Consider the following 23,434-nt stretch of genomic DNA (forward strand, 5'->3'; position numbering starts at 1 on the left):
CCCTCATAATTCCTGATAGTTTTGCATTACCTTTACCATGCACAGAAATTTAAGAAAAAAAATTAATTTGAATTGGATAACATGGTCATTAAATATTTCTAAACTGCTAAAAATGACCAAAAAAAGGGGAAAACATTGTATGATGCTATTCAAACACAACTTCTATTAATAATCTAATAAATTTATTTTAGTTTTTAGGGAGGAGGAGGGACAGGGTCTCTTTTCTACATTTGTAAAAATTTATACATATTCTTCTTTCACTCTTCTAAGTATATAACATGGTCATTAAATATTTCTAAACTGCTAAAAATGACCAAAAAAAGGGGAAAACATTGTATGATACTATTCAAACACAACTTCTATTAATAATCTAATAAATTTATTTTAGTTTTTAGGGAGGAGGAGGGACAGGGTCTCTTTTCTACATTTGTAAAAATTTATACATATTCTTCTTTCACTCTTCTAAGTATATAATTTTAAGAGTTTTATTGTAACTCAAAATATCAGGTGGGGTAGGTAGGATTAGGACTGAGTGAAAACTAAGAGGACATTGCAATTGTTCAGAGATCTTAGAACAAGGTGGTAACAGTTCAGGGAATAAGAAGTGGTCAAACTTGGGTGTATTAAGACAGAGTTAAAGATTTCTTGATGTGTTGAATGTGTAGTATAAAAAAATATAGGAGTCAAGGGTGACTCCAGGTTTTGGCATAGACAGATCTGATCACTTTACTTAATGGAAAAATATACAAAATGTATGACAGCACATAGGATAAACAATTACTTTGAACTGGAATTGGGGGAGGTTAGGTGAGCGTTGAAGACTCAGTTTTGTTGTATTCAAAAGACCTAAAGTGCAAAATTCAGACAGATTCTTACTCAGTGTGGTGAAAAACAGGGCTAGTTCCTGAAGGTGAGTGCCTCCTTACATCTGAGCCCTGGGCGCTTGGCTTACATTACGCCTTGTCACATCTCTGGCATTCAAAGAAGAGGTAAAGGAGGCTGAAAAATGTCAGGAGCCAAGACAGGAGATAGGAAAAACCTGTTAAAAGATTGCGGCAATTCTCTGGGCAACAGAAGTTAAAAGGTATTGGGAAACTAGGGAGATTTCTAAGCAATTAAGTCCAAGAATCAACCTATCATTTTTCTTTCTCTTTTTTTGGTGGGTGGGGGGGTGGGTAGGAGGGCAAGCCCTAAAGGGAGCCTTCTTATCTTCCCATTTTCTATGTTGCCACTACCTCTGCATCCTTTTGTCATTTTCTTTCACAAGGCTGACTATAGAGAGAAGCATGATCTCCATAAATTCCTTCTTCCTCAGATGCCCAAAGGCTAACAATCTGGTCCTTAGTTTTTATGAGGTTTACCATTAATTAGTAAAGAATCTAATAAACACAGAGATGCTACAAAGTTAAGGAATTCCTTAAAGTTAACAGTCTTAACTATGATTCTAAGTTAACATAGTCTTATCTATGCCTGTGATGGTCAAAGATAAGAAGCCTCTTGAGTAACCTAGTATTAACTTGCTGAGGCTGCTATAACAAAGTACCATAAACTGGGTGGCTCAAATAACAAATATTTATTGACTCACAGTTCTGGAGGCTGGAAGTCCAAGATCAAGGTGTCAATAGTGTTGGTTCTTTTCTGAGTGTGGTTAGGAAAAATATTTCCATAATTCTCTTTTAACATTTAATGATTTGCTGGCAAATTTTGATGTCCTTTGGCTTATAGATGCGTCCTTTTTTACATGGTGTTCATCCTGTGTATATGTTTGTGTCCAAATTTCCCTTTATATAGATACTTCAATCATATTGAATTAGAGGAAAATATATTGCAATCTAACCTTATCCTAATTTTACTAAATATATCTGCAACAACTCTATTTTCTAATAAGGTCAGTTCTAAGGTACTGGGGTTAGGACTTCAACATAAGGATTAAGGGAGTATACAATTCAATTCATAATAAACTCCATCTGTAATATTTGTTTCTGAAGGTAGGTCATCAAATTTCTTCTCCTTTAACATGTAAGCTTTAAGATGCTATCAAGGCAAACATGTAAACATCTAACTGTTAGTTAAAGCTGTGGACCTTCCTCTGAAGAGACTGGTGAACTAGGAAAAAAAAAAAGGTGATAAATGAAGATAGGAAAGTCATTGAAATTTTCAAAGAAACAAATGTAGAGAGAGAGATGAGATCTCAGAGGATTGATCAAAGACAGACAGGAAGAGTGAAAAGATAACCAAGAAAGTGCAGATAAATAAAACCAAGCTAAAAAGAAAAAGGAAATAGTGAAATGGATTAAATACTGCCCTGGAATTTAAAAGAATGGGAACCAAGAAAGGACTATTAGATTTGGCAATGAGAAAGATGCTGAGTATTTGTTGATGATACAATACAGAGCAAAGGAATTTAAATGGTATATAAGCATATAAAAAACCAAAAGTAGAATTTTGGGTTTAAATGACAGGATAATAGAGAACCAAGGAACATATATGTGCATATATGAAAATTTGATAAATGATGGGGGGGGTTATGATCAGAAGAAGAAAAACCACTACAGAGGGTGCTGAGATTATTGATTACCCATGTGGAAAATCATATCATATTTTTAAGGAATTAATTTCAGTTGGTGTAAGAAATTGTATGTGAAAATATAAACTTTAAAATTTAAAAAAATATTTATTTATTTATGCACACAGAACTAGGGTACAGGTTAGAGGTGCAGAGGTGGTGAGAAGATCCACTAGAAACAGAGTGGGGAGCAGAACAGGCAGATTGAGGGGAGCAGTGGGTGGGTCGGGAGAGGTCTGCCACACCATATGGGTCACCTCTCTGGCCGGGGATCAAACTCATGCTGAAGTACTATGACTAGCTTCCTAGTGCTGTGCTTTCACCCGTTGCACCACCAGGGAGGGCTCTAAATTTCAAATTTTTGAGAAAATGTGGAGGAATGTCATTAATACTGGAGTAGGGAAATTTTAAATAAAAAGTATAAACTATGAAAAGTAAAAGATGATTAATACAACACATTCAAATTAAGACTGTCCATCAAAAAGACATCATTAAGAGAGTGAAATACAGGATACAGAACAGAAAAAGGTTTATTTCTAGTGTATGCTGTGCACACCCTCTACACACACACACACACACACACACACACTTCAAGTAAGTGACTTATACAGTTGTGGGAAGCAACAAGCTTCAAATATGTAGGGTATGGTTGTTGGTTGAGAAATTTTATGAGTTAATGCTGCCATCTTGAGGCAAGATTTCTTCTTCTTTCTTAAGGGAAAACTCATTTTGTTTTTTAGATTTTTAACTGATTAGATGAGGCCCACGCATATAACAGTTTAAGCATTACTAAAAGTTAATGCTTTGGAGGTGTTAACTACTTGTATAAAATACCTACATGGTAAACTTTAGGTCTGTGTCTGATTAAATAAATGAGTACTCTAACCTAGTCAGGTGATAGATACATAACTAGCCATCGCAGTCACAATCCCAAGTCCCAAATTCTGAAACACACTTGCCAAAGGCTGTAAAACCTGGAGGCAAAGAAAAGGGAGCTCAGGAATCCAATAGGAACTTCCTTGTAATCCAGGTGAAAGTGTCAGAGGCTTGAAAATATGTTCAAGATCTTTTTATCAAAGTGTAGATTGGCCTTGGAAAAAGCAGAAAGTATTCCTATAGAAACCAAACAGCACATTACAGAACACTGAGGGAAATGGAGTTGAAGAAGTTACGTAAGAATGCCATTTTTATCATTAACAACCCAGGCTTTAGTTCAACAGAGACTAGATGGACAGAGATAAAATGCTAGGAGGAAAAGAGCCTGTAACATAGAAGTTTTGCTATACATAATGCTTTCTTCTGAAATGTCAAAAATTAAAAGAAGATATGCCTGTGATAAAAAGGATATATCAAAGTTAGGGGTTGGTACATGAATGGGGGAAATGCAAATCACAGGTGGGGCTACCAAGATTTATTTCATCTTCCCTTTTCTTTTCTTTTAAAGATTTATTAATTTATTTATTTATGAGAACTGGGGTGTAGGCCTGAGGTACAGAAGAGTGAGAGGATTCACCAGAGAAAGCATGGGGAGCAAAACAGGCAGATCTATGGAAACACTGCTGAGGGCAGCACCCGGCAAGTTAGGAGGTCTGCTGTGTCATGTGTGGGTCAGCTCCCCAAACTCAGGCCACCTCAATGACAGTGTTGAGGCTTAACCTCTAGGCCACCAGGGAGGCCTTCATCTTCTTTTTAAAATCTTTCCTAATACCTTCTCCCTAGACTATTTTCCCACAAAGTATCAGCATGCAACATATGTATGTATAAAAAGGTTAGAAAGAAAGGAAAAGAAAAATGAGCAAAAAAATAAAAAGAAACCCAAAAAAAAAAAAAAAATGCCGGCCAAAAATAAAAAGAAACCCAACTCTCAGAAGAGCTATTAAAGGATATATAAAAATCCTAGCAACTAGTTTTGTACATTCTCACTAAAATCAAAGATATCACTGTTTTCTGTTGAAAGTATCTACAAAACAATGCAGGCATTTAAATAAAACATGTTAAATCACCTAAAGAATTTAAAAGCAAGTTAACAAGGAGTTCTCAAGGTTTATCCATCTTATATGTCATAATTTCCTTCCCTTTTAAAAATATTTATTTATTCATACAGAACTGGGTGCAGTCCAATGGTATAGGGGCAGTGAGAGGATTCCTCAGAGATAGAGTGGGGAGCAGAACAGGCAGATTGAAGAAGTACACTGCTGAGGGGAGCAGCGGACGGGTCAGGAGAGGTCTGAAGCGCCATGTGGGTCACCTCCAGGGCAGGCAGGGATCGAACTCATGCTGAAGTGGCTTTAGCTTCTTAGTGCTGTGCTTTAATCTGCTGCCCCATCAGGGAGGGCCCAGAATTTCCTCCCCTTTTAAGGCTGAGTAATAATCCATTATATGTGGGCACTACATTTTATTTATCTGTTCACATATTAATGGACACTTGCTTCCACCTTTCCATCACTGGGGATGATGGTGTACAAATGTCTCTGTGGGCCTCCCTAGTGGCATAGGGATTAAGTTTCAGCACTATCACACTATTTGTTGCTGAGGTCTGAGCTCTATGGAGGCCAGAGAGCTATCCTAGAGACCCTTCCTATCTCACCCCTGTTCCTCTTAGTGGTGTACTTCAGTAGATCTGCCTATTCTGCTCCCCATTCTGTCTCTGGTAAATCTTCTCACCCCCCAACACCTCTGATGTAGACCCCAGTTCTTTTATGCATATATAAATAGAATAAATCTTTAAAAACAAACAAGCAAATGCCTTTTTGTGAGCCTACTTTTGATGCTGTTGGTTATATATCCAGAAGAGAAATTACTGGATCATGGTAATTCTATTTTAATTTTTTGAGGACTGGCCATATTGTATTCCATAGTGGCCTCCTCATTTTATATTCCTGGTAACAATACACAAAATCTCTAACAAAATTTGCTTTTTTCTTTGTGTTAGTTTCCCTTAGTATATCAGGATTGTTGTAGCAATTCAGGTTTCCCAAAAGCATATCACACAATCTAGAAGGAGAGAAATCATTGATTTTGACTTAATTGGAGTAACTCAAACCAAAAACCATGCCAAGTAATTTCAAATACTATTTGTTTAGTCCTATATGAGTGGTATGTTCCAAGGTCCCCAATGGATGCCTGAAACCACAGATAATGTATGTTATGCTTTTTTTTAATATATATATAGCTATGATAGTTTATGGATTAGGCATGGTAAAAGTTAAATGACAATAACCAATAATGAAATAAAATAGAACAATTACAACACTGTACTGTAATAAAAGTTAAGTGAAGGTGGTCTCTCAAAATATCTTCTTGTACATAATTTTGGACAGCAATTGGCTGTGGATAACTGAAATGGTAGAACGCAAAACCATGGGTACAGAATCTACTATGTATTGTCCATCCTTGATCCAATCACAAGAGCATGGGGATTATATAAAATATATAATTACCTAAAAATTTAACTATTTTTAAAAAGATTTATTTATTTATGCTTACAAGAACTGGGGTATAGGTCAGAGGTATGGGAGGTGAAAGGATTTACCAGAGCCAGAGTGAGGTGCAGAACAGGCAGATTGACCAAAATATACTGCTGAGGGGAGCAGCAGGCCTGTTAGGAGAGGTCTGCTGTGCCATGTGGTCACCTCCCTGGCCGGGAGTCAAACTCATGCTGCAGTGGCTGTGGACAGTTTCATAGTGCTGTGCTCTAATCTGTGTGCCAACAGGTAGAACCCAAATTTTAACTATTTTTAATGTTGTTGGCATTAATTAAATTAATTAGTTAATTTAGTGTTGCTGGAATGTAGCACTACGTACATTCACCTGTTGTATATTCATCACCACAACCCATCTCTAGAACTTTTTTTCATCTTCTAGATGGAAACTCTAGCCCTAATCTTACCTCTAACTCTACCCATAAGTTCCCATCTCCTTCTATCTTTCCTCTACCTTCATCCAAACCCTGTCATCCTTCTACTTTCTGTCTGTATGAGTTTGAACTATATATATTATATATATATAGGGTATATATATTACCCTATTGCTAATTATGTTGAGTAACTTTTTGTGTGATTATTGATTATTTGTTAACCATCTCTGGAGATGTTTATTCAAATCTTGTATTCATTTTTCCTTTGAATTATTTGTCTTTTATTGTTGAGTTATAATATGTCTTTATATGTTCCAAATAATAGATTCCTTATTAGATTTATAATTTAAAAATATTATCTTCCATTCTTGATATTGTCCTTTTGATATGTCTTAAATTTGTGAATCAATTTATTTAGTTTTTCCTTTCTTGCTTTTGCCTTGGCTGTCACATTAAGGAACTATTGCTGGCCCTCCCTGGTGACTGCAGTTGCTTCAGTGCAAGTTCAGTGCCAGCCCCGGAGGTGTTCCACATGGCGCTGCAGACCTCTCCTGACCTGCCCACTGCTCTGCTCAGCAGTATACTTTATCAATCTGCCTGTTCTGCTCCCCACTCTGTCTCTGGTGAGTCTTCTCACTGTGCCTGCACCTCTGGCCTGTACCCTAGTTCTGTATGCATAAATAAGTGAATCTTTAAAAAAAGAAAGCAAAACTATTGCCTAACTCAAATAGTGTTCTTGGTTTTATTCTTACATTTAGAGTAAGAGCCATTTTGAGTTAACTTTTATATTTAATATAAGGCAGATGTCCAAACTCACCACTTTGTATGTGAATATTCTATTGTCCTTGCACCATTTGTTGAAAAGACTATTCTTTGACCATTGTATTATTTTGACACCCTTGTTAAAAATCAATTGATCATGGTTTTTTTTTTCTGTACTCTTAATTCTATTCCATTGATCTTATGTATCATTTTGATAACTGTTGCTCCGTAATAAGGTTTGAAATTGGGAAGTATAGTCTTGTGATTTATTTAAAGATTACTTTGGCTATTCTGAGTTTCCTTGCATTACTATATGAAATTATAAGGTGAAATTTTCTTTTTTTTCCAAAAAAAAAAGCAGGCAGCAGTAATATGGTAGGGGTTATACTGGATCTATAGATCATTATGGGAAGATTGCCACCTTAACATATTACCTCTTTAACTCTAACAAACAAGATGTATTTCTATTTACATAGGTCTTCTTTACTGCCTTTCGATGATATTTTATAGTCAAAAAATATCTTTTGCAATATACATTTTGGTTTTGCTTCAAAGCTTCCAACATTAATATCTTTTTCTTTCTTTCCACAATTTTTAAGTCTTTATTATTTTGCTCTTGAGTCTGGAAAAACTCTTTGAGATGCTCTTACAGTTCACTATCAGTTTTCAGCATTGTCTATTTTCTATTAACTGCTTTTATAGTCTTTTAAACTTAAATATTCATGCTTATTTTTAATTTCTGAGGACATGGTGGTTCTCAGATTGTTTAATTTTCATGACAAATTGCATATATGTGTATGTGTGAATATATACATATATTTATATAAATATAAATGCAATACTGCTTAGCATTCAAAAAGGTAAATTCTTGCTAGTTATGGCAAAATAGGTGAAGCTGGAAGGGATTATGCTTAGTCAGTCAGTTGAAGGATGGCAACACCCTATGGTATCACTTATATGTGGAATATGGAAAACAAAACAATGGATCATAAAAAAAAACTAAAAAACGAATCCTTGAAAGCTGAATGATGAATAGGGCTACCAGAGAGTAAGAGGAGGGACAAGAACAAGGAAGGGAGCACAGTGTTTATGGTAGGGGACTGTGAGTTCTTTGGTGTAGGTCCACCATAGCAACAATGACTTAACAAGAGGGAATCCTACACTTCTGTAGTGTAACAGTGATGTATATCAACATTACCCGAAACTATTAAAATAAATTTTAAAAAAACTAAGAAATTTAAAAAATAAAGTATTTAGAATCATGGTTAAGGAAGGACATTGGGTGTGACTATTGACACACTGAACCCCATAGGAGTAAATAACTTTGAAACTTGCTATGTGTTTGAGGGAATTATATGATCAAATCAGGAACAAACTTGGCCTTAAAAAATCTTTAATTGTAAAAGTTCCTAGGACCTCAAACCTGTAGCATCAGGAAATGGACTGTAAAAACTGTGAAGTAGGCCCTCCCTGGTGGCGCAGCGGGTTAAAGCACAGCACTGAGAATCTAAAGCCGCTTCTGTATGAGTTCGATTCCCGCCTGCCCCGGAGGTGACCACATGGCGTGGCAGACCTCTCCTGACCCGCCCGCTGCTCCCCTCAGCAGTGTACTTCGATGATCTGCCTGTTCTGTTCCCCACTCAGTCTCTGGTGAAGCCTCTCACCGCCCCTGAGCCTCTGGCCTGTACCCCAGTTCTGTATGCACAAATAAATAAATCTTTAAAAAAAAAAAAAACTGTGAAGTATTCAAGAAAGGTTTACATCCCGATGCCCATTTCAGATGTGGCCATTAAGTGTAATGAACAAACAAGTCTTCCAGAGTGTGGTGTCAAGGGAGGCAGAAATCACTACAAAAGTACAAATAACACAATTCCCATTGCCAAGGCAGAAGATCTTTCAAACTACTCTCAGAAGGATTCTATCATTTATGTGACTGCTGTGAGTTTTATATTTTTTCATTGAATTTAGGTTTTACTGTAGGATATCTATGGGGAAACTTTTGGGAATCATTGTTATGGGGGAAGAGTGTAGGCATTCACAGACAAGGACAACAGTTAACATTTTATAGTGTGCTGGGCACTATGCATATCTCAGTACAGTTACTCTTTGAAGTATGTGCTTTTATGATGTTCTATCAATGAGGACACTGAGTTGGAGTCAAATAACTTGATCAAGGTTACAAATAAGCAGGTCTTGGAGCCAAGATTCAAAAGTATGTGACCTATCCCCAGAATGTTCACTCTTAAGCATATCATATTTTATAATCATATTTCTCCACTACTGTTTGTAGTGGAGAATATATAAATACTAACAGAGAGGTAAGGCATGTATACAAATTCATAGCAAGAAAGTATGTTTTTTAATAAAGAAGACATTGACATGTTTTCAATCTTCTATAATATGGATAAATTATTATCACTAACTTTTAACCTTGTTAGGGCCTAATTTACTGATGAATCATCAGTTCTCATTACACCATGTGGCTCACAGTAGGTGTTCAATAAATATTTGTTGATTGAATAAAGAATGAATACCAGAATACTGTCAGGTCCAAGTTTACCTTTACATCTCCAGACTGATGTCCCTGGAATGTGACAAATGGTCCTTGAAGTACATTTAGAGAAAACTGCACTTTGGTTTTACTGTGAACTTGCTCATTGTTCTCAGTTTCCTTTTCTTTAAAATGTAAGGTATTACTCTCCCCAACTCTATAGATCTTGTGAAGGATTAGTTTTTTCAAAAGACTCTACTTTAACCTTTTGTAAGCTTAGTTTCTATTCAGGGGGTGAACTTGAAATCTCAGGTTTCTACTTACTATTTTCCTACATATATGCTAGTTCTAACAATGAGCTTGCTGACAGTGGATTACTTTTTTCTATGCTGACCTATACTGCTAATCACCGGCACCTTTCTGTGTTATGGTTATTTCAAAACTTTGATTTCATGTGCTAAACCTTTATTATGTGTATGATCAGATGGTGGGGATACGGGGTGATTGAGAAAATCATGTTTCCTGCCTTCAGGCACATAAAAGCATTTCAAAGTGTTTGTAAAGGCCAGATAACAGGTATTCAATTGAAAGACAAAAACAAAAAACATTTCTGTCCCCAATTCCCACAGGGACAAAAAGATTTAAAAACATGGCAGTTAAACCTGTCTTCCTAGTGCAGGAGGAAGACAATTCAAGCTACAAACACATTGCTTACTTTTGCCAGTGAGACATGATCTATGCTTTTCTTGAGTTATTTTCTGATGATTTCAGATTTCCAGTCAGATTTCTCTGTATCAACCAAAAGAGAAAGGAAAAAAATTCATTTCAGTTTATTTATTTCTTTAGTTAGAAATCATAGGAGATCTTTAATTGATGTACTTTTATTGGAGTTGTCTTTAAACTATAATTAACGATGATACTCCACGAAAAGACTGCTAGCTAGCAGCCCTGAGTGGGCTGGACACCATGGAAGCTTCCCCCACTTGCATGGACTAGCAAAGCTACCTGGGGCTACACTTGTCAGCAAAGACCTAAAAATAGGTCAACTCTTTTTTACCTCCACATCCAACATAAAACTGCTTCTTCCAGAGCTTGGATAATCCAGTTCATAAAGGAGTGTAGTCTTTAACCTCTGGCAACAATGATGTTTAAAAATGGGAGGGAGCTATGTTTCTAAATAACAAAAATCATCACTTGTGAAAGGTAGAGCGAAATCTGTGCATAGCATCTCTCAAGAAGACCCAACACCCGAAGGAAGTGACTGCCCCTGTGGCGGACTAGGCGGGGGTCAGCAAGCAGCGTCCCTAAGCGCCCGGCCCGCCTGCGCCCGGCCCGCCTCCGCTCGGCTGGGGTGGGCAGTGGGGGAAGGCGTGCTCCTGTGCCTATCGTCTCTGGCCTGGAGTTCCCGGGTTGGTTTGGTTTTGTCCGCGTCCTGCCTCCGCCTACCATTCCTCTTGCAAAATGCTAAGGGTTTTTGACCCACATTGCCCAGGCCGAGTTCACGCTTATGGTCCTTTAGCAGCCGTCCAATGGACAGAAAAAGCAATCTCGCAATGAGGTTAGAGCCCTCTGTGAATAAATGAAGAATCCTGGAGAACATTTTTCTTTCCGGCTGCGCGCGAAAGCCACACTCTGTAGGGGGAGGCACCGTCCTCCCTAAAGAACCCCCCTTCAGACCTCCATCCTCCACTGCCCACAGGGACCACGCACATCGTCTGTGTCGTGGAGATCGGACCTGGAGGCGTGGGCACAGCGGACGGCGAGCTCCACGGTCTGGTGGGGACGTCCCGACGGGGGTGGGTCGGGGAACTTGTGCCCATTGCACTCTAGGCGAGCGGGGGAGCCCCGGGGCCGCTCGCGGGCGCGCTTCTGGGAGTCGGGGCGGGGGGAGGGGGCGCGGGTGTTGCGGCCGCCGGGGAGACGCGGGAGCGGGAGGGGCCGCACCTGAGGAATCCGCCTCCGGCCGCTGCGGCCGCCGCCTCGCTCCGCCCCGGGGGACTGAGCGCGCGGCAGGCGCGCCTGCCAGAGAGACGCCAGCCACCGGCGGCGCTAGCACCTCGGAGGAGGGCGGCGGGAGCGAGCGGAGCGCAGCGCTGGTACTCGGACTGGGGGTGGGGAGAGGAGCCCCGGCCGAGGAGAGGGCCACCCCCTGGTCCTCTGCCCTCGCGCCCCGCCAGGGCCAGGTGAGCGGCTGCGGGGACTCCGGGGCGCGGCGCGGGAGGCGGGGAGGTGAGAGGTCGCGAGCCCGGCGCGAGCGCACGCCTCTGCCGGGCAGGCGCTGCCCTTTGGCGGGCAGTGGACACCCTGCCTGCGCGGGGCAGCGTCGTTGCTGACTTTTCCTGGAGCAGTAGGAAGGCGGAGTGCGGGTGTGAGCGAGAGTGTGTTTGCGTGGCGCGGACAGGCGCCGTGGCAGTCCGGGACCTGAACGCGTTCTCCCCACCGCCTCTCGTAGCCCCCTGAGCCGACCCAGCCCGAGCGGTCGGCGCCTGGAGGCCAAAGGCCTGTCATCCCAGGCTCTCCTCGCAGCCTTTGTGGCGGGAGCCGAGGAAGCCAGAGCGTGGGCTGAGGGAGGCTGCGGCGCCGCTCGGGGCGCGCTCGGGACCGTTGTCCCCGGCACAGGGGGCTCTCCCGGAGCTCGTCGGGGCGGGAGGACGGCAGGTAGGGAGGCGCGGAGGTGACTGCTAGAGGATGGGGCTCGGCTCGGGAAAGTTGAGAGCGCCCAGCGGTGGCTGGGCGTTTGCTTGGTGTCCATAGGTTTCTCTTGTCTCCACACCAAATGTCACTTCGTCACGAGCGCGCGCGCGTCTTCGGCCATCATTTCCAATTCTCTGAGAGCGGCTGAAGACCACTTATTCTGAAGGAGATACAAAGGGTGGCGTTGACAGCTGTCCCTGACACCAGTAGACAGCGGCGTGAGGTGTGCACCCTGGCGGGTGAGGGTGATGATGAGGGTGTTCGTTAAAGTAAATCAATTCCCTCAGTCCTTCTTGCGAGGTCCATTAAAAGGAAATTATCTGTGCAGATTCAGTTCGTGGGCTTCTCAGTTCGACCGAGCTAAGTAAGGTCGCACGATTCATTTGCACGGAAACAGCTGCTGCCTCCAGTTGAGGGGGACAGGTCCTGGAGAAACTCCTTGATTATGTTTCTTTCTTCTATGAACGTGACTGTTAAAAGGTCTTTATCACCCAACACGGGCCCTCTGACCCCTGTTGAGAAGATAGAAATCAAATTTTACTTTCTACTTTTCATATGTTTAGAGGTGCCCCTCCGTGGGAAATCCTATTTAAACTTCATTTTAAAACCTTAACATTTAAATAATGGGGAAGATCTTTTCCACAAAAGCTTTTTTTTTTTTTTAATTAAATGCCCCCCTTTAAAGGCCTTTCCTTCCTTGGTGCATCGTATACTTTAATTCCTGGAATTCTACTTTTGAGTTTTGTGACTGTTGGTTTTTGTCTTTCTGAATATTTTGATGTGGTTTTACACAGTGCAATACTAAAAACTTATCTAAAAGAGAAAATATTTAAAATAGTTGTTTTATTGAAAATATTTAGTAATAGAATTACATGCATATAGGCATACTACAGGGAGACATTTAATTCATGAATATTGAAAAGTTATATGCATAAGATAAAGTTTTCAAACACCAGTGTAAAGTAAACCTCTCCTGCCCTATGCTTCCCATATCCTCCCCAGAGGACATCCACTATGGTCAATTTTTGTATGTTCTTCCATAAGCTTCCTTTTAGAAAGAAATTATAGTATGGAAATAAAGGATGAAAGGAACTGAAATAAGGAAAGATTGAACTATATATCAGTGGTGATTGATACTGATATTTACTCACAATAACATGTAGTACCCTTTATTTGGCTTAAGGCTGATATTTACTGCAGTTGAAAATCAGAGTGCTAAAAATCTTAGAATAAATATTCAATGGAAAGCAAAAGTATTAAAACTGTTGTTCTCCTCCCTCCCTCACCAGCTACTCGACACTGGTTTTTACTATCTTTGTTGAATATTTCCTCCATTTTGGAACTCTTTATGAAGTAGAGGATATGGAATTAGGCTTTACTGACTAGTGTAGTATGTATCTAAAGACATTAAAAGGATGTAGGTATAGTCCTGTTGATATATTAATGGCAAGGGAGAAATATGGAGGTCAAGGTGAAGACATTAGGTCACATCTTTTATTTCCAGACTGGATTTGTCATAAACTAGCTAAATGAAGTAACTTTCTCAAAAGTACCTTTGTTTCACCCTCAGTTAAATAAATAAATTGAACTACTTGCTTTCTAAGGACCTTCTATCTCCAAAATTTTATGATTAAAATAGTATTGTAGTATCTTGAGGTTGGCTAAGAAACATCCAGTTGAACTGTGGATATTAAAAAGTAAACTGACAAAAAAAATTCCTGAATGACAGATTCATGAAGAGAAATTAGAAATGTTTAAACTATATTCCTGCTTTTGTGAAGTTGACATCATTAGAGAACAGCTACTTTACCACAAAATACATGTTTAAGTTACTTATAAGCCCAGACTTTGGGCTGACGGGGCCTCACCTCTGTACATCACCTTATATGACAGAGAAGAGTCAGTTTCTTCACAGCCTATGGTACCATTTTTAGTGAAATTGAACATACCCAATTCTTATCTTTTTTGATAAAGTGGAAATAAAGTCCATGTACTTATTTTAAAGGGACATCACGTAATTTAATCAGTAGTTCTGAATGGTAGTTAGAATATGATTATCCCTTGGAGCTAAGATATTTTAGTTACTGCATGAATATTCACATAGAGGCCAGTTCTTAGTAGGAAACTTTTTGAATCTCTCAAGCACCTGCAACCTCTGGGCTAATAATTCCTGGATATGTGCTAGAACTGAACTGAGGTATGACTGTAAAGTTGTGAAAGTAAAAAGAATTAACTTATTTTAATCACTATGTATGATCTCAATTAAGGGACTTAAAGACAACACTGAGTGGTGATTGCAAAAATTATTAACATTAAAAAGACCTCATGTTTTAAAACTTCAGAATTACCAATAAAGAATATTATTTTGAATAAATCTGTAAAATAAGTAAGTTATAGTGATTATGATGATAGGTATGGGAACTAGAAGAATAGATTGTAAGGATACTTAGTGTAATCTTGATTGATAAAACAGACACAAAAATAAAGAAACTTAATTACTATTGGTGAAATTCTAATAAAATGGAATGACTTCCCCACGTTACCTTTCCAACATTGCCATATAAGTATATATTTTTGTAGATGTCTTATCACATTGTATATATAATTTTACTTTTATTTTACAAACATTTTGTGTAATTTGCTTCCCATTATTTGTAATAATTTATGATCATTTGCCTTGATGTATAGTAATTAAGTAGTCTTTCCTCTATTTGGGGGTTTTCTTGTATATAAGAAAATAAAATGACCACCCTGATGAAGCTTACTTTATTTTTATTTTTAAAACTTCCTAAGGATTGTTTCATCAGATAGGGAGTATAGAGTAGTTATAAATGGGTAGGCTCTAAAATTAAACTTTCAGGATTCAAGCCTAATTCTGTCACTTATTGACATTAAGATAAATATCTTATTTTCTCAGAACTTTAGCTTCCTAATCTGTAAAATTGATATAGTTCTTTGCAAGGCTGTTAAGATAAAAAGCAATAACATATGAAAAGACAGGTAATGTTAGATATTATTCTTATTAGGAAATGTCCAGATTTTTAGTAATTTTCAAATTATTTTCTAAAAGTATTATATAAAGTTGTAGTGTAACTAAAAACCTATATATGCTTATGTTAGTTAGTGTTAAATTGTGTCCATTGTTTTTATTTGTATTTCTTTGGTCTTATGGAAAGTGAGGTAGTTTTTTCAGCAGTATTGCTACTATCCTTTCCACATAGAGTGGTGGAATGTTAATTCCCTCAGTCATTTTGAACTAGACCAAAAGGTGGACATATAGAACAAATCAATTATAGCTCTAATGAAGACTGGATCAAATTTTCTAATTTTTCAAAAAATTTTCTAAATTTTTCAAATTAACTATATTACCCTCACTCTGGTATTTTTTATTAGTTGTTATTTTAAATCTTAGCAAATAAGGTATTAAAATGAACAAATAATATCAGCTATCAATCCTATTGAAAAGTAAATTTAGTCTTCTTCTCCCTCCCTCGAAACACTGATTTATAGTTAGCATTATTGTGATCAGAGTTCGCTAGATTTTTACTAGGAATGATTCTCAAATTTTGGAAAAATCAGAGTCAGACAAAGTTTCATGATCTCTAATCATGGTGTCTTTTGGCTATAAATGGATAATGAAGTTATGCCCTCTGACTTGAGTTCTTATATAGTCAAGGTAATTTAGACTACACAAAAGCATGCCCTTGTAAGTTCTGGAGTCCCAGCAGCCCTGATATTTCTGACAAACACACACCCTGTGTGGATAACAGCAGCTCTTTGTGCTGCTGAGCCCCAGGAGGGCTCCCTATTGTGTACTCTTCCTTCCCTCCCATTCTTGACTGACTGGTGATAGCAACTTCTCCAAGTCCAGATGTGAAGCTCCCACAGGGACCCCTCTCTTTACCCAATTCTGTATTTACCCCTACCAACCACTTCTTTAGCATATTTGCCTCTGTCCTGTCTATGATAAATTCACTATCTTTTCAAAGTTGTGGCTTCAGGTTATATTTTTAATTTTTCTCTGGTGTATGAGTGTCTTCATCAGTCCCTATAGAAGAGACTATAACCACAATTAGCATAGATTAACACGTAATCAGCACTTGATAAATGTTTGTTGTTGTGAACCTTATCTTGTATGGTCTCCATTCCTGAGCATGGTTCTATTTTATGGTACCAGTCTGGAGAAGTTTCAGTTGTATCCCGGATTACTGTCTGCCTCTATTACCAATGTTAGGAAATCTGCTTGTTCTGGTTCTTTTAACTTCTTATACATTTGGGAGAATTTCTTAATTCCTTTGTCTTAATTTTCTTCTGTAAAATGGGGTTACCAATAATCACTCTAGTTATCAAGATAAAATGAAATAATGTGTATATGTTTGGGGGAAGAAGTATACAAGTTCATATTATGTCATCAAAATCAAGGAGTGTCCATATCATAGAGAAAAAAGTTATCTCATTGTGAAGCTGTATTTGGAGCATGGGGTTAGATGAAAATTGTTGGGACCCAATCCAACCTACTCAGTAGAAACTCTGAGGATTGGTAGGATTACTAATCTGCATTTTAACAATACTTTTGGTTCTGAACTTCTGCTCGAGGAGCCCAGGAAATGTCAAAACCACTAGAAAAGTGTTCTGCTAGTTAAATAAATATTAGTTACAAAATACTCAAGAAATACCATAAAGTCACTTGTCTGCTAAGCAGAAAATGAAAATTAGCTTCTTTTTGCCTTTTAATCACTCAAAATTTAACTAGAGCAGGAATTATATAAACTCAGGTGCCTATATATGCCAGCTGGGTAATGTGTTTGAATAAAGCAGGACACCTGTAAAATAATAGGGGATAATGAGTTCTGATAGACAAGAAAGTCTGAAGGTGGCAGAATTTCTAAAACTCCCCAATTTTTGACTTATGGAAACATAGGTCACTGTTCCCAGATCACTTGTTTTCCAAGGGGAGCTAGAAATTCATATTTTTCTATTAATTTAAATTTGGCAATAACTTTTTCAAGAAGACTTATATATCCAACAAACTGGAAGTTAGACTTTCTTTTATATATCTACATATATTTACATCATTCTGCATTTTGTACATTTTTTCATCCAAGACTAATTTTCAACCTCTAAGCTAATTAACATGGATGATAATATTCCCATTTAGATTATTATGATGACAGAAGAACAACCCAGTTCAACATTATAATCAACGAAATACAAATGAAAATCACACGTTTCAAATTTCAGACTATGAAGTTTTAATAGGTAATAACTAATATTAGTAATCAGGTAAATAAATAATTATTGTTATACATAAAGAATGAAGGTAAATAACTAAGTTTTCTGGAGAATAATTCGTAGAAATGTCTAGACTTAAATGTCTTATAACTGTCTAATATAGTAGTCTCTTTCTCCCCTCAGTTTTTCTAAGATATAAATTGAATATGGTAACTTCTTGCCCTGGTGATTATTTAGATTTAAATTAACATTATATAAAATGAAGGATTCAGTTTCTCAGTTGAACTGGTCACATTCCAAGTTCTTAGTAGCATATATGACTGGTGGCTACAGAAATTTTCATTATTGAAGAAAGGTCTGTTAGACAGTACTGCACTAAAAGCTTTGATTTAGAAATTTCTCTTCCAGTAATTTGTTTACAATAAATAATTAATAAATGCACAAAGCAGAATAGCATAGGAAGCATTGTAAGAATAAAAAATTGGAAGCAACTTAAACTTCATGTTTTTGTTAAAAATATGTTGCAGTAAACATCCAACATACATGGTTAAGGTAAAGTATCATTGTTATAGAATCATTTTATTAATTTGTGTAGATAGCTTAGGGACATAGAAATTAGGGGACTGATTTTTCTCTTTTGTAAAATGCATAAAAATATAACAAAGCATTCCCTTTTTAGTAGAGAGTTGTCATGTAGTAGAATAGGTTGACTTTCACTATAAAGAGAATAAAGGAACTTGACAGTTTTCCAAGCTGCATCCATGTCACATCTGGTTTCTTGTTAGAAATGGGTGGCACAGTGGATTGAAGCTAGCTGCAGCTGCTTCTGTGGAGTTTTGATCCCCAGCCCTGGAGGTGACCCACATGGTGTGGCAGACCTCTGCTGACCCACCTGCTGTTCCGATCTCAGTGGTGTATTTCATTGATCTGCCTGTTCTGCTCCCCACTCTGTCTCTGGTGAATCCTTTCACCACCCCTGCACCTCTGGCCTATACCCCAGTTCTGTATGGCATAAATAAATAAATAAATCTTTAAAAAAAGAAATTCAAGATTTCAAATACCACAGCAAGGAACCTGAATCAAAATCTCAGGCAAGGCCCAGAAATCTACATATTAACAAGCTGGCCACTTACTGGCTGTCTCTGTCTCCTATCATAGGATCTCTTAAGCTTCATTGTTTTATTTTAGCCAAGTGAAATCTCTTTGTACTCTGCCCAGGAAATGTTCTAGACTAAATGTAGCAATGGAGAACACTAACAAGTATTCCTGTCCTTGTCAGACACAAACAATAAGGAAAAGAAAATGAATAAAATGTCATGTTTTATTTAGGGAGAGCTGCTAGCAAGGAAAGTAAGGTAGAAGGGGTAATTAGAGTAGAGGAGGGTTACAATTCTCTCTGAGGTGATGTTGAGATGTGACTCAAGACCTGAAGATTGCTAAGGACTGGACTATTGGAAGTTTATGGGAAAAGTCTTTTATGGGAGGCGTAGCTATGAGACCAGCTATGAGACTAGTGGCACCAAAGGGGAGAGGCAACAGAGGGAGTAAGTAGGGGATTAGGCTACAGAAGTAATCTAGATCTTTTAGCTTCAGAACTCTTTGTTCTCTCTAGTGTGCTGCACTCCTTGAATTCTTTGGTTAATCAGTTTGTAAAGAGATCAAACCTCCTTAAATTCACTGTTGCTTCGTGTGACCTGTCAACACCTGCCTTATTCACCTGGGGTGCTTGTTAAATGAGGATTATTGGTCTCTTGATTTATTGAATATGAGTTTCTGGTGTGGGACTCCGGAATGTGCATTTTAATGATCTTTATTGGTGGATTTTATGCACACAAAGTCTTGGAGTCACTCCTTACACATATTCTATAAATTTAGTTTTATAGGCCAGGTGTGCCTAAAATTGTTACCACTGCCTATAGAGGTTATGATAGGAAGGAAGAGAAGATATAGTTGTTATAATGTCTCACCTAGTTCCTGCTTTTCAGAATGACTAAGTCAATATTTATTGTAAGTTTATGTACATAATTCTGTTGGCGTAGTCAGGGAACTTGGTTACTGTAATTCTTGCCTTTATTGGAGGATGGGGGAATCATTTCACTTGAAAATCTTATCTACCCTGTCATCCATCTGGTTTATTCTGTATTTTGGAAAGGGTGAAGAAAAATTTACTTTAATCATATTTTCATTCCCCTCCTTTTTTTATTTTTAAAGATTTTTATTTATTTATACATACAGAACTGGGGTATAGGCCAGAGGTGCAGAGGCGGTGAGAGGATTCACCAGAGTGGGGAGCAGAACAAGTGGACTGATGAAGTACACTGCTGAGGGGAGCAGTGGCCGGGTCAGGAGAGGTCTGCCATGCTATGTGGGTCACCTCTGGGGTGGGGATCGAACTAATGATGAGGTGGCTTTAGCTTCTTAGTGCTGTGCTTTAATCCACTGCGCCACCAGGGAGGGCCCTTCCCCCCCCCCCCCCCCGTTTTAAGCTCTCATTTCTTTTTTTTTCTTCCCTTGTTCTTGAAACCTAACCATCCTAAATTATATACCGTTAACATGTTAGAGGCCATTCTTCTATGTATCCCTCTGTATACATATACTCAACAATATAAATAATTTTAGATCATATTATTTTTTTTTAAAAAAGCTGGTTTAATAAAAATTCAGGGAGACCATATTTTCTCTTTATCCTTCCTTTTCATCTCAACATGTGACTGAATCATGAACTTTTCCATGATTCTCTAACCTTAATGTGGTATGGATTTCAATTTCAATATATATTTTTTATTTTATGGATACATAAAACTTAAAAAAAAGATTTATTTATTTATGCATACAAGAACTGGGGTGAAGGCAGGATTCACGAGAGACAAAGTAGGGAACAGGAGAGGCATATCCACTGAAATACATTGCTGAGGGGAGTCGCAGGTGTAACAGGAGAGGTCTGTGCCATGTGGGTCCAGTTCCTGGCTGTAGATAAAACTCATGCTGCAGTGGCTGCTGATAGTTTCATAATGTTGAGACTTAGCCTCTTGTGGCACCAGGGAGGCCCTAAAATTTTTTGTAAAACAAAAAATAACTTGTAAACCAGCACCACAGAAAAATGATGAAAAGATCTAAATGGGCAGATAAAAATTTTTTTGTTGTAGATGAAAAAAAAACACAAGATAATACTAAAAGTATTTTATGCAATACAATTTTTTTTATTTTACAAGTTTATTTTTACATCATTTTGTACATTTTTTTTTCCATCTCAATTGTAATCCCCGCGGGTTTCCCATCACCAAGTCACCCGTGTGCCATCACCATAATCCTGTGCACTTCCCTCTCCCCACCCCCCCGTTTTTGATCCCATTCCCCACTCCACCCCTGCAAAATGTCTGTGGTATATGGTTGTTCATTATTTTTGTTATTTTCTCGCCTGGTCCATTATACTCCTGCTATGAGTGAAACCATCCGGTATTTTTCTTTCTCTTTCTGGCTTATCTCACTGAGCATGATCTTTTCCAGCTCCATCCAAGTTGCTGCAAAAGACATGTGTTTCTCTTTTTTTGGTTGCTGAGTAATATTCCATTATATATATGTACCCCATCTTTTTTATCCAGTCATCTACTTTTGGGCATTTGGGCTGCTTCCATGTTTTTCCAATTGTAAATAAAGTAGCAATAAACATGGGGGTACAGGTATCTTTTTCAATCAGTGTTTTTGTGTTTTTTGGGTAGATACCTAGGAGTGGGATTGCTGGGTCATAGGGAAGCTCCATGTTTAGCAGTTTGAGGAACCTCCAAACAGTTTTCCATAGTGGTTGTACTAGTTTGCATTCCCACCAGCAGTGCAGGAGAGTTCCTTTTTCTCCACATCCTCGCCAACATTTGTTGTTGCTAGTTGTTTGAAGATGTGCCATTCTCCCTGGGGTGAGGTGGTATTTCATTGTGGTTTTAATTTGCATCTCCCTTATTACGAGTGATGTTGAACATTTTTTCATATGCTTGTTGGCCATCTGCATTTCCTCTTTGGAGAAGTGTCTTTTTAGCTCTTCTGCCCATTTTTTGATGGGGTTGTTTACTTTATTTTTGTTGAGTATGTAATACAATTTTTCAGAATTTTAACAATGATATACCTAGACTATCCACAGAGGCATAATTTCAAATTGTCAATAAATATGAACAAACGTTGAGTCTTATTAATGCTAGTGGAATGCAAGTTAATAATAAGCTGTCATCTCATACCTACTTGATATTGATAAAGATCTTTAATTCATATCAAAATTTCCAGCACTGGTTTATTTATTCACTGAAAATCAATGCAGAAACTTTTTTTGAAAGTTATATTAAAGCTGTCATATATATTTATTTCCTAGGACTTCTGCTTTACTCAAGAGAATTGAGTGAGGTTGACTTCTTTTTTTAAAATTTATTTATTTATGCATACAGAACTGGGGTACAGGCCAGAGGTGTAGGTGAGAAGTTGAGAAGATTCACTAGAGACAGAGTGGGGAGCATAACAGACAGATTTACTATAATACACTGCTGAGGGCAGCAACAGGTGAGACTGGAGAGGTCTGCTGTGAGATGTGGATTAGCTCCCTGGCTGGGGATGGAACTCGTGCTGCAGTGGCTAGCGATTGCTTGATAGCAATGGCTGGTGATAGCTTGATAGCACTGAGAATAACTCCTTTACCACCAGAGAGTCCCTGAGTTGTTTCAATTTTAAATCAAAATAATATGGGAACAAATATAAATTTTAAAAATTCAAAATGAGCTTTCCCCTCAATTTTGCTTCAACTACTTATCTATATTCATGAATGTATTCTAGTGATATTTCTCTAATATTTCTTAAATCTTTTGATAACTTGGACCTTTAGGTCTTTTAACTTGACCTATTTGACTCTACTTTTTCTCTGACCTACTTTATTTACATGCTTTATTTACAATTGGAAATACATGGAAACAACCCAAATGCCCAAAATAGATGACTGGATTAAAAAGATGTGGTACATAGACACAGTGGAATATTACTCAGCAACCAAAAAAAAATAAACACGGGCCTTTTGCAGCAACATGGATGGAGTTGGAGAAGATCATGCTTAGTGAAATAAGCCAGAAAGAAAAGGAAAAATACCAGGTGGTTTCACTCAAAGCAGGAGTATAACAGATCAGGCGAGAAAATAGTAATAATAATGGACAGTTGTATACCAGAGACATTTTATGAGGGTGGAGTAGAGAATGGGATCAAAAAAACAGTGGGGGAAGGGAAATGCACTGGACTGTGGTGATCGCACATGGTGATTTGGTGATGGGAAATCCATGGGGATTACAACTGAGATGGAAAAATGCACAAAATGATGTAAAAATAAAACTATTAAAAAAAATCATTCTAGAGCCTGGAAGGTGTCCATTCTCTGAGGTGATAATAGAAGAAATCTGGGGTTATTAACATGGAAGATGGTCAGGAAAATGCTCAACTAGTTAATTTGCAATTTGTTTCATGACATCCCATTTCTTCAGTTACCTTCAAGACTCTTCATAATCTCACCCAATGATAATTTAATACAAGTCAATCAGTTGTTTATCTGCTATTTATCTGCCCTGTGTGCTCATATTTCTCTTAGTTTTCCCTATTTGCTGGAGTTGCTGTGGTTATTTAAAATAAAAGGAATTAAGGCCCTCCCTGGTGGCGCAGTGGGTTAAAGCACAGCACTGAGATGCTAAAGCCACTTCCTCAGGAGTTCGATTCCCGCCTGCCCCACAGGTGACCACATGGCGTGGCAGACCTCTCCTGACCCGCCCGCTGCCCCGCTCAGCAGTGTACTTCGTCCATCTGCCTGTTCTGCTCC

At 38.2% G+C, this 23,434-nt stretch overlaps 1 protein-coding gene across 1 annotated transcript in view; it reads left to right on the top strand.

Annotated features, from left to right (window-relative positions):
• The first annotated feature begins 11,814 nt into the window (after positions 1 to 11,814).
• Positions 11,815 to 23,434, top strand: part of GREB1L (growth regulation by estrogen in breast cancer-like) — a 218,656-nt gene continuing 207,036 nt past the window's right edge. The window contains exon 1 of the mRNA XM_012725965.1: positions 11,815 to 11,858. The gene's annotated coding sequence lies outside the window, so the exon portion shown is untranslated. The remainder of the gene's footprint in view (positions 11,859 to 23,434) is intronic.

The sequence above is a fragment of the Condylura cristata genome, unplaced genomic scaffold (genome assembly GCF_000260355.1).
Source record: "Condylura cristata isolate star-nosed mole 26May11 unplaced genomic scaffold, ConCri1.0 scaffold00016, whole genome shotgun sequence".
In the NCBI taxonomy this organism is placed as follows: Eukaryota; Metazoa; Chordata; class Mammalia; order Eulipotyphla; family Talpidae; genus Condylura; species Condylura cristata.